Below are 11,863 nucleotides of genomic sequence, written 5' to 3' on the forward strand. Positions count from 1 at the left end.
GAGGTGTCAGGTATTTGCACCTTTGCCCTTTTGGAAAGGTTATACTGTGTAAACCCTTGTATTATCAAGGTCATCATTGCTTTTCAGGATGAGGGGAGTTGCATAATATAACTGTCATTGGACTAGAAATTCTGTCCCTAAATAAATGAGCTGAAGTAACATCGCACAGGGAAAATCCACAATTTCCCCAGTCAGACAGGAATGCAACCTTGTACAGCAATGTGTGGTGCTTCAAACTCAAAGTAAATTGATTGATCCCTAACTAGCCGTTAAACAGTTATCCGTGAACCAAAGCTATGGAGCTGTTCTTCGCTAATTGACATCCTAATGTAGGGGACGTGATCAATGTGAGAGCAGGTCCTTATTGTGTTTCACTTCAAGATGGAGGACAATAGACAATAGACAATAGGTGCAGGAGTAGGCCATTCGGCCCTTCAAGCCAGCACCGCCATTCAATGTGATCATGGATGATCATTCACAATCAGTACCCCGTTCCTGCCCTCTCCCCATAGGCCCTGATTCCGCTAACATTAAGAGCTCTATTTAACTCTAATACTCAAAACTGGAATACTCAAAACTGGAATACTCAAAAGGCCCAGTCATTCCTAGCGCCATGATCCTTCGAAATTTCTCTTCATCAGCATTTATGGATTGCTATCTAAAATGGGAGAGATGCTCCAGGACTATTCCCACCATATCCTTGTTGACACAAACTCAAGTTCTAATGCTGTAGAGCCAACAAGCAAAACTCTTTCATCACTATCCCCGCAGATGTCCTCTCCCACCAGCAAGACAGGTCTACCGTTGATGACACACTATGACCCAATGGCATGGAGACAGCTGTCCTGGAAGTCCTCAACATTGACTCCCCGTCCCATAACTCTTGCAACGATGTTCAACCAGACGTACTTAGTGGATGATATATCTCGGTCTCATGTAAGGTCCCCACGTTCACGGAAGACAGTCTTCAGTAAAGTCTATTCATTGAGCATGAGATAAGGAAATGATGGAGAGCCTGGATAGAGTGGATGTGGAGAGGATGTTTCCACTAGTGGGAGAGTCTAGGACCAAAGGTCATAGCCTCAAAATTAAAGCACGTTCCTTTAGGAAGGAGATGAGGAGGCATTTCGTTAGTCAGAGGGTAGTGAACCTGGGGAATTCATTGCCACAGAAGGCTGTAGAGGCCAAGTCAGTGGATATTTTTAAGGCAGAGATATATAGATTCTTGATCAGCACTGGTGTCAAGGGTTATGAGGAGAAGGCAGGAGAATGAGGTTAAGAGGAAAAGATAGATCAGCCATGATTGAACGGTGGAGTAGATTTGATGGGCCAAATGGCCTAATTCTGCTCCCTATCACTTATGAACATGAACTTATGAGCATGGGATAAAGCAAAAACTATGGGATCAGACAATATATCAGCTGTGTTACTGAAGACTTGTAATCCAGAATCAGCAGCATCTCCAGCCAAGCTGTCCCAGTACTGGCATCTCCTCCATATTAGCCAGGTATGTCCTATTCACAAAAGGCAGGACAAATTCAATCCTCTATCTGATCAGTTTACTTACAGCCACCAGCTAAGTGGTGAGAGGTGGAATTGACAGAGCTATCACATTGTACTTACTCATGGAGCAAGGAGCTAAATTCCACAGCTGAGGTGAGAGTGACTGTCCATGGCATTAACACAGCATTTGACCAAGTGTGACTGCAAGTAACACTGATGAAAATCCACTGTAATTGAGATGAAAACTTCCCACATATAAAGGAAAAATGTTATGGTTGTTGGGTGGGGGGGGGGGGGGGGTAATCATCCCAGCGCTAAGATATCCTAGTGAGAATTCCCCACGGCATTGACAAATGCTACCGCACTGACCTTTGTTCCTTTACAAGGTCTGAAGTGAAGATGTTCACTGATGATTCCACACAGTCCAACTCCATTCAGAACTCCTCAGTAATGGTGACTACAACAGGGCAGCACTAATGGGAAGACTGAAGCAGGCATGTACGGAAAATGCTTATCCAGTGGCGCAGACTGCCAGAGGTCCTGCAAGGAGGAGCGGTGAAGGAATTCTACCACAACCGTTCATGGGGCTTTGCACAGAATGAACAATCTTGAGGGTTGTGCAGAGGAAGGCACTGCAGTCAGATGGTCCAGTGGCTTATGGGACCGGCGACAACACAGGCAGAAGCCACACAAATTCTCTACAAACTCGTTGAATATCTGAGCACTCCCAATAAAAATGTTGTTCCCGGACTGGTACTAACTATCGAAACATGGTTCTGCAAATGGCAATTAACATTGCCGAGGGACAATTAAGGGAATAATAGATGTCCTGACCCAAGGGAGTGTTGATGTCTCAGTGGAGCAGGTATCTGTTCATTCCATGATGACTGCATTTGTATTTCCAGCAGTCCCTTTGTACCTGCCCCAGCTAGCTTAGGCTACTGCCCTTCATGTTGAGAAGGTGCAATCATAAACAGGGTTATGATTGATTTAACCAAATCAAGATCCACAGCCCTACACATAAAAGTGAATGTCTAATACGTTTTATGGTGATTTCAGCCAGGAATCTACAGTTTGCCGAGAAAGCATTATTTTCCACAGCAACTGGTCCCAGATTTCCTGTCCTTCCCCATTAACATGGATTAGACAAGAGAGAGCATCAGACAGCAGCAACCTTTGCCCTCACCTGCGCGAGATCAGCCAGGTAGTCAGCAGCGACACAGGGACTCAGTATGAAGGTGAGGGAGAGTTGTTAAAGTCCACCGCAAAGCAATGGTCAAACTTCATGACACTTGTTGCCACATCCACTACAATCTTCCACCACCATAGGGGAGCACAAAGGTGAATAGTTATTGGTGCTATCAGTGAATAGTTCATATGTTATTGTTGTAGATTGAGGACGTTTCTGTCACCTTACAAGACCACCTTCCGTCCATTAACTGGTGAGCTCCTCTATGAAATTTAGACTATCACATTTCATTCACTGTGCTGGGGAATGGCTTCTATAATGGGGACATTGCAGTCATTGTGTGCATTACTTTTTTCCTTTATTCACAGTTTGAGATTGACCTTGGTCATATTGGGAGGTGAGCTCACGGTGGTTATTCCTAGATCAGCATGATGATCCTGATCTTTCCCTTCCACAAATGTAGTAGTGTGCTTGAGAGGAAGTAACAGTAACATTATCTGTGAGAGAAACAAGAATCTGCAGATGCTGGTTTACAGAAAAGATACTAAGTGATGGAGTAACTCAGCAGGTCAGGCAGCATCCCTGGAGAACGTGGAGAGGTGACGTTTCAGGTCGAGAACCATCTTCAAACTTAAACACAATGTCCTGTCCGAGGAAGGGTCTCGACACGAAACGTCACCTACTCATGTTCCCCTGGGATGCTGCCTGACATAGACACAAAATGCTGGAGTGAGTCAGCGGGACAGGCAGCATCTCTGGAGAGAAGGAATGGGTGACGTTTCAGATCGAGACCCTTCTTCAGAAGAAGGCTCTCGATTTGAAATGTCATCCACTCCTTCTCTCCAGAGATGCTGCCTGTCCCACTGAGTCACTCCAGCATTTTGTGCCTATCTTCGGTTTAAACCTGCATCTGCAGTTCCTTCCTACACATGTTGCCTGACATGCTGGGTTACTCCAGCAATTTGTGTCCCTCGATGTTCATACCGTTGGGTTGTAGGCTACCCAAGCGGAATATGAGGTGCTGTTCCTCCTGTGATGTATTGTTAGTCAACACTGATGCGTGGACTTCAGAGTGGATGAAAATCCATTTTGTTAGGAGGGATGTGTGACCTGGGGGTGATCCTTTAGCATCTCACACAAGCAGACACCAGGCTTAGAGCTACGACTGTTTACAGCCTTTCAAAAGCAGGAGGCACTCAGTGCAGGCATGGAGAAAGTGTGAATCCCTTCACAAAGGCCTAGTCTACATGGTGTTTAAGGCATCCTAAAACAGATATTGCCAGTGCATTGAGATTGAACAGCAACAAGTAACAGGATCAATGACCATGATTCCCAGACATGGCACCTGATTTGAATGCCTTGGATGCAAATTTATTATAGAACAGAGAAAGTGCTACACATGATGTCTGTGCCAACAACTGTACAAATTTTAACTGCAAATCTGCCTGCACAATAGTCTGTGTCCCTCCCTTCCCTGCCTGTTCATATCAATATTGTATCTACTTCTACACACCACCTGATAGTACTTTCAAGGCATCTACCACTCTCTGTATAAAAAAACTAGCCTTGTAAATCTTTAAACTGACCACCTCTCACCTTGAACCTATGTTCTCCAGTTTTTCTGGGGGGAAAAAGATTGACTATCCAACCTATCAGAACTCTCATAATTGTATGTAGTTCTATCGGATTGCCCTGCAGCTTCTGATGCCCCAGGGTAAATATTCTGAATTTGACCAAGATCTACTCATGGCTAAATACTCGTTAACTTGTTCTCCTTCTGGAGAACATCTTCTGCACCTTCTCCAAAGCCTCCAACGTCCTTAATGTACTGATGTGATCAGATCTGCACACAGTACCCCAAAATTGACCTCACCAACGTTTGCTGCTGCTGCCGCATGTCTTCTAGCTTTTGTACTCAGTGCCCCAACCGATAAAGGCCAATGTGCTAAGCTCCTTCCTTATCACTATTTCCACTTTTGCTGCCACTTGAAAGGAGCTATGGACCTGCACTTAAGATCTCCCTGTACATCAATGCTCCCTAAGGTCCTGCTATTTACTGACTTCCTGAAGGCTTGTAGAGATAAATCAAATGCATTCCCTTCTTCTAAGGCCTTCCCTTGGGTCTGCAGAAGACTTGCTTCCACTCAGGTTTTGTGGATTCTGCTGTGGCTGACAGGAGTAGGGACCCACAGATGGGGTGAGAATCAGGGAGATTCATTCCACCCCTCGCACAGGGCGCCTGTGTGCTCCTAATGCAAGGTCTAAAGATTCGCAAAACTATCCTGAATACTCCATCTCCACCTTGATCATCCTTTACATCCAGAGTGCTCCCATCATCAGGTTGTGTGTCCAATGTCATCGGTAGTAATCTGACATCTATGAGAAAGCAGAACCAAAGAGTCGGGAGAATGAACCAAGGCCCCAAAGCATTGGTTATAAATGGTGTTATACCACCAATGGTGGTTATAACTAAATGATGGTTATAAAAATATCCATGGATTTCTGCAGATATTTCGCTTGAGCTACCTCACCTGGTTGCTAAGACGGTGCCTACACATTACGCTAATGGCTGTGCAAGAAAGTGCTGTAATTATGAAGCACTTTTCATAACCGCAGGACTTCTCAAAGTGCTTTGCAGGCAATTGTTTACTTTGGCTTTTGAACTGTACTCACTGACTGGAAAGGACGGCACAGTGGTGCAGATAGTAGAGCCACTGCCTTGCACCACCAAACACCCAGGTTGAGTCCTGACCTCTGCTGCTCTCTGACTGGAGTTGGGATGTTCTGCCTGTGATTGTATGGGTTTCCTCCAAGTGTTCCTTCCCACACCCCAAAGTTGGCCTGTTAATTGGCCACTGTAAGTTGTTCCTAATGTGTAAATGAGTGGTGGAATTTGGGGTGTGTCGATGAGAATGTGGAGGCAATGTTAAAAGGCATAATGTAAGATTATTACAAATGCTGCTTGCTGGTTGATACCGGCTCGATGGGCTGAAGGGTCGACATCTATGCTGTGTGTGTCTATGATTCACACAGCGGGTAGTGGGTATATGGAATGAGCTGCCAGTAGGGTAGTTGAAGCAGGTACTATAACAACATTTAAACGGCATTTAGACAGGGGGATGGATCGGAAATGTTTAGAGGTATACGGATCAAACATTGGCAGGGGGAAATAGTGTACATGGGGCATCTTGGTCGGCAGGGTCAAGTTTCCATGCTTTATAACTCTCTAACTCAATGATTCTATGACAACGTATGGGAAACCCACCAGCAAATATGCACTCTGCAACAATAATGTCAGAATGTCAAGAGAATGGCCCAGAACCTTTTATCGCACAACACAAATTATATGCCTCATGTCATGTAATTTCTCTGAAAAAAGTCTTTGGGAAAGATAAATCAGAAACTTTCGCCCAAGCCGTACATCAGCAGAATGAGAACAGAATACTGTGTGAAGCAAGACCTCGGGGATAACTATGCAAGGCTCTTTCCAATACCCACTTTCCTGGACCTCATGAACTTTTCAATTTTCCACCAGCGGGCCCACGACAGAATCATTTGTTGGTCTCTTCCACACGACATATTTAATGCATCATGCAGAGGTAAATGAATCAGTAGTCAAGAAAGGAAACTCAATGCTGGCATTTATTTCAAGAGGGCTTGTTTACAAAAACAGGGATGTAATGCTGAGGCTCTTTAAGGCACTGGTAAGGCCGCATTTGGAATATTGTGAGGAATGAGTCGCTTAACTTGTAATGAGTGTTTGTCGGCACTGGGCCTGTACGCGCGGGAGTTTGGAAGAATGAGGGGGGACCTCATTGAAACATGCAGAATAGTGAAAGGCTTGGATACAGTGGACGTGGGAAAGTCTAAGACTAGAGGGTATAGCCCCAGAATTAAAGGGCGCTCTTTTAGGAAGGAGATGAGGAGACATTTATTTGGTCAGAGGGTGGCGAATCTGTGGAATTCTTTGCCACAGAAGGCTGTGGAGGCCATCAATGGATATTTTTACGGCAGAGTTAGATAGATTCTTGGTTTGTACAGGTGTCAGAGGTTATGGGGAGAAAGCAGGAGAATGGGGTTAGGAGGGAGAGATAGATCAGCCGTGATTGAATGGCAGAGTAGACCTGATGGGCCATGTAGCCTAATTCTACTCCTAGTCCTTATGACCATATGACCTTAATCTTCTTCAATGATGTTGGTTGATGAAATTAATTGTTCGATTTAAACTGATGTGAGAGAATAAAGAACATGATTAATATAATTCATGTAAATGGGTGCTTAATGGTCAGCATGGACACAATGGGATGAAGAGCCTCTATGACTCCATGAGACATCTGCTCTTACATTGAGCTGATGGGTTTTCCTCTTCAGTTATGGGAAGGCTCTCATGAATTCACCAAAATGAGGTATCTAGCATTGACTTGGATTTGATATGGAAGATCAATGGACAACGGTGTCCCTTGTACTCACTAACAAATTCTATCCAGAATCAACAGAGATGTAGCGTGAAGATCAAGGAGAGGGATTAAAGTCGACTGCAAAGCAATGGGTAGGTAAAAGGAACCGGAGAGAAATATCTTTATAGTCCCCAAACTTTGGAGTACTTGATCTTTTGGGGGGATGTGGTGTGCCAAAGTCAGACTGGGGACTCAGACATTTGTTTAAACCTGTAACATCAACAATGCTCTGATGTGATTTTATCATGGAGTTGCTATGACAGAAGGAGGTCTTTGGGCCCATTGTGTTCATGTTTGCTGTTCCTAGAGAAATCTAGTCAGTTTCAGTTCTTCATTCTCTGGGTGAGAGTGTCAGATCTGGATTTGAGTTGTGGACCCATGATCAGGACCTGACTCATTCAGCCTCACAAACACATCATCTGTCCATTCCTACGCAGATGCTGCCTGATCCAGTGAGTTCCTCCAGCGTGTGTGTGTGTTTTTCGATATATGAGATACAATATCTGTGTGTGATGTGTGTGTAAGATTAAATGTATGTTTGTGTGTGTGTGTGTTTATGAACCTTACCCATCACTGGGGTGCAATCCAATCCTAGTCCGGGTGTGAAGGAGCATCTTGCTTATATTTTACTGTCCCCCCCATCTGTTTGTTCTGAAATATTTGGGAAAGAACACTTCTTTGCTGCTTCTTTTAAACCCATGCATATTAAAGGTTGATCATTTTGGCAAAAAATAGTTTTTAAATGGCATACGTTGCTGTACTTTTAGGGGTGGTGGCAGGGGATTGGCTTGGCTTCATGCTGATGAGTGATACGTCTGCATGGCAGTTCAATTACTGCATGTAATGGCAATGTAATTAGTGTAAAGTTATCTTAGTTTCATGTGCATGTGTTTTTGAAAGAGTGTGTGTGTATGAGTGAGAGAGTAAGAGAGAATGTCTGAGAGATGGGCACGGTCACTCACTCCATACGAATGTGTGGTAGGAGAGGAGAAGGAAAATGTATGTTCAAAGCCGCCTTAAAGATGTGCAATGCCCACTGGCTTCCGGGGACCTCCTGGTTACGTCCACTCAAATTGAAGAAGCAGGTTCTAGGATGGTATTGAGAGCCACAAGGCCAAGATTTGAGAGCACACAGAGACCCTGTACAAATCCCTGGAACGTGGCCTGGAACGTGGCAACTTCAGCAGCCTGACCACGGGAGAAGACGGCAGGGGAAGAGAAAATACATTCTGGCCTTCCATCACAGTGAGGAGGTGACTGGAGGAGACTCACTGTGATGGATGTTTCTTTTTTTGTTTTGTGTTGGTTTGCGTTTGTGTGTGTAATTGCTTATTTTATTGCTCTTATTGTTGGACAGTGGGTGACGAAATCACGTCCAAAAGACTTGGTTTTTTTTGGATGACTATAAAGGTAATTCTGATTCTGATTCTGATTCTGCCCCTGTCATTCTGCAGAAGAGTCAAGGCTCTTCCACCATCACAGAACTCCCAAAACCAGAATGAAGCAAGTCATCTTCAATCCTGTACAACTGAGAGGTGTGCGTGTGTGTGTGTGCATGTGTGCGCATGTGCATGTGTGCATGTGCATGTGTATGTGCGTGTGTGTGCGTGTGTGTTTAGTTTAGAGATACTGTGCAGAGACAACGCCAACCAGTGATCCTCGCACACTAACACTATCCTACAATTATACCAAACCAATTAGCCTACAAACCTGCACGACTTTGGAGTGTGTGTGTGTGCATGCATGTATGCATGTGTGTGCGTGTCTCTGTGTGTGTCAGTGTGTGTGCAAATAAATTGAGACACTGAAGACTGCATTTTTTGTCTGGAAATGTTAGAATGTTACTATGTTGAGCTGGTGGATCAAGTGAAAATGTTGGCTCTGTGGAGAGAAATGGACAATAAACTTTCGAATCTGTCCACCCTCCACGGATGCTGCCTGACCTGTTGCATTCCTTCAGCGGTATGTTTTTTAATGAATGAGATTCTGTATTAGTGTGTGTTTATTTGATATCAAATGTGTTTGTGCATTTATAGGTGTGTATATGAGATTGTGAATGTCTAAGAGATTGATTGAATGTGGGTGTATGTGTGTGTGAGCATGAGTGTGTATGAGTGCATGTGTGTATATAAGTGTGTGTGTGTGTGTGAGTGCATTGATATGAGTGTGTGAATGAGATTGTGTGTATGATTGTATGTATGAGCTTGTGTGTGTGTGAGTTTCTCGCTGGGAAGAGTGGGAAGTTAAATGTCATGTGCTAGAAACACATTTCTGTGATGCAGTGACAAGTTTCCATGGAGGCCACATCATCGGCCTGAGTGTTTGCCAAGATCATTTGAATAATGATATTGTCAATTTAATTTGTTCACAATACTTTCTTCTTCGCAGCCAGCAATTGCCAACCGCTCCTTTTCTCCAATCTGCCTTAAACTGATGGCTTGTAACTTAACATATGGTTCTTGCGGGTTGTAAAGGTTGTTTAATTTCTTTCCAAGACGGACATTGACCATGCACCAAGGCTGTCAGGTTGGTAGGTTAATTGGCTTTGGTAAAGAAAATTGTCCCTAGTGTGTAGGAACGACCTAGTGTATGGGGTGATCGCTGGTCAGTGCGGACTCGGTGGGCCGAAGGGCCTGTTTCCAAGCTGTATCTCTAAATTAGACTAACTAATTTATTTGACTTCTGTAAAGTTCATAAGTTCATAAGTGATGGGAGCTGTTTTCAAGAGAGAGTTAGATTTAGCTCTTAGAGCTAAGGGAATCAAGGGATATGTGGGAAAAAGCCGGAACGGTGTACTGATTTTGGATGAACAGCCATGATCATATTGAATGGCGGTGCTGGCTCGACGGGCTGAATGGCCTATTCTTGCACCTATTTTCTATGTTTCTAGGCCATTCGACCCATCAAGTTTACTCTGCCATTCAATCATGGCTGATCTATCTCTTCTCCCTCAACCCCATTCTCTTGCCTTCTATAAGTAAAGCAGAAACAACTGATGGACAATGAATTTGCACCCTTGACAATTTTATTAATTCCACCTACAAGGCTCCTTGAAGAAGGAGCTATCACTTTAAGAGGGAGCTATCACTTTAAGAGGGAACCGTAACTTTAAGAGGGAACTATCACCTTAAGAGGGAGCTATGACTTTAAGAGGGTGCTGTCACTTTAAGAAAGTATCATTTTAAGAGGGAGCTATCACTTTAAGAGGGAGCTATCACTTTAATGAGGTATCACTTTAATGAGGTATCACTTTAAGAGGGAGCTATGATTTTAAGAGGGAGTTATGACTGTGAGGGAGTTATGACTTTAAGAGGAAGCTATGACTTTTAGAGGGAGCCATGACTTTAAGAAGGAGCCATGCCTTTAAGAGGCAGCTATCACTTTAAGAGGGGGCTATCACTTTAAGAGGGGCTATCACTTTAAGAGGGGGCTATCACTTTAAGAGGGGGCTATCGCTTTAAGAGGGGGCTGTCACTTTAAGAGAGGCCTATCGCTTTAAGAGGGGGCTATCGCTTTAAGAGGGGGCTATCGCTTTACGAGGGGGCTATCACTTTAAGAGGGGGCTATCACTTTAAGAGGGGGCTATCACTTTAAGAGAGGGCTATCACTTTAAGAGGGGGCTATCACTTTAAGAGGGGGCTATCACTTTAAGAGGGGGCTATCGCTTTAAGAGAGGCTATCACTTTAAGAGGGAGATGAATCTTTGGTCACGTGAAGCCAAACTTTTTCTTCCCGCGCCCGCTGCGTGAGGCACTGCGTGAGGCACTGCGTGTTGACGTCAGGAGGGGAGCGTTCGGGTGACGTCAGGACGCCGTGGTTTTGAATGACATCACCCCTCGGCGGCTTGCTAATGCTGAGAGTGGAGAGAGAGAGAGAGTCAGAGAGACACAGGGAGCAGGGAGAGTCTGCAAGCAGCAGCAGCAACACACACACACACACACACACACACACACAACCACATTGGGATTACACTGCGCTGCAAAAAAAAAGGGATTATTCACCAGGAAAATGTAAAGGCAAAGCAGAAACATCTCACCAGGTAAATGCATGCTTTTCTCTTGTCCTTGCCCATTGCAATGCACTGATTTGTGTGGAGATGTGAGCAGGAGGGGATTTAAATCCCTTTGTATCCTCGCTGTGATGGGGTTGGATTTTTTTTGCACGGTTTCTTTGCAAGGGTTTTCGTGTTTTGCAGCGACTGCATTGCCCTGCTCGGGAGATGCTCCTTTTTTTCCGGCGTGGGTGGGGGGGGGGGTGTTGGAATTGTACTGGAGGAGCTATACTGGGGTTGACTCCTGTCTAAAGAAAGACCTCCTTGCACAGAGCGAATAGCTTTGTCGTAGAGGACTCTGGAGGTGAGGTGCTTGGGCTGATGTGGCTCTGTTCCTGTGTGTGTGTGTGTGTGTGTGTGTGTGTGTTTGGGGATGGGAGGTGGGGAGGGGACATCTGTACAGGTTGTGAGCAGAGGAGGGGTTGGAAGGGACACGGTCGCTTGTACCTGGACGAGTGTGAGTTCTCAGGGTGGCAGGGACGGGATCTTGGAGAGGGGGAGATGAACTCCACAGCGGTGCTCTTCGCTGATGGACCGGGAGATTGCAGAGAGGAGGAAAGACCCTTGGCATTTGTGGAGGACAGACTGTAGATTGCTCCTTCGAAATCTCGCCCCGAAGCGCTTTACACGGAGAAAGAAAGACGCACACCATGATGTTTGTTC

General features: G+C 44.9%; 1 protein-coding gene across 1 annotated transcript in view; it reads left to right on the forward strand.

The window, feature by feature from the left end:
• The first annotated feature begins 11,024 nt into the window (after positions 1-11,024).
• The window catches only part of LOC144607402 (receptor-type tyrosine-protein phosphatase delta-like), a 391,326-nt gene continuing 390,487 nt past the window's right edge, over positions 11,025-11,863 (forward strand). Inside the window, exon 1 of the mRNA XM_078424233.1 lies at positions 11,025-11,188. The gene's annotated coding sequence lies outside the window, so the exon portion shown is untranslated. The remainder of the gene's footprint in view (positions 11,189-11,863) is intronic.

This window comes from Rhinoraja longicauda, chromosome 28 (genome assembly GCF_053455715.1).
Source record: "Rhinoraja longicauda isolate Sanriku21f chromosome 28, sRhiLon1.1, whole genome shotgun sequence".
NCBI lineage: Eukaryota > Metazoa > Chordata > Chondrichthyes > Rajiformes > Arhynchobatidae > Rhinoraja > Rhinoraja longicauda.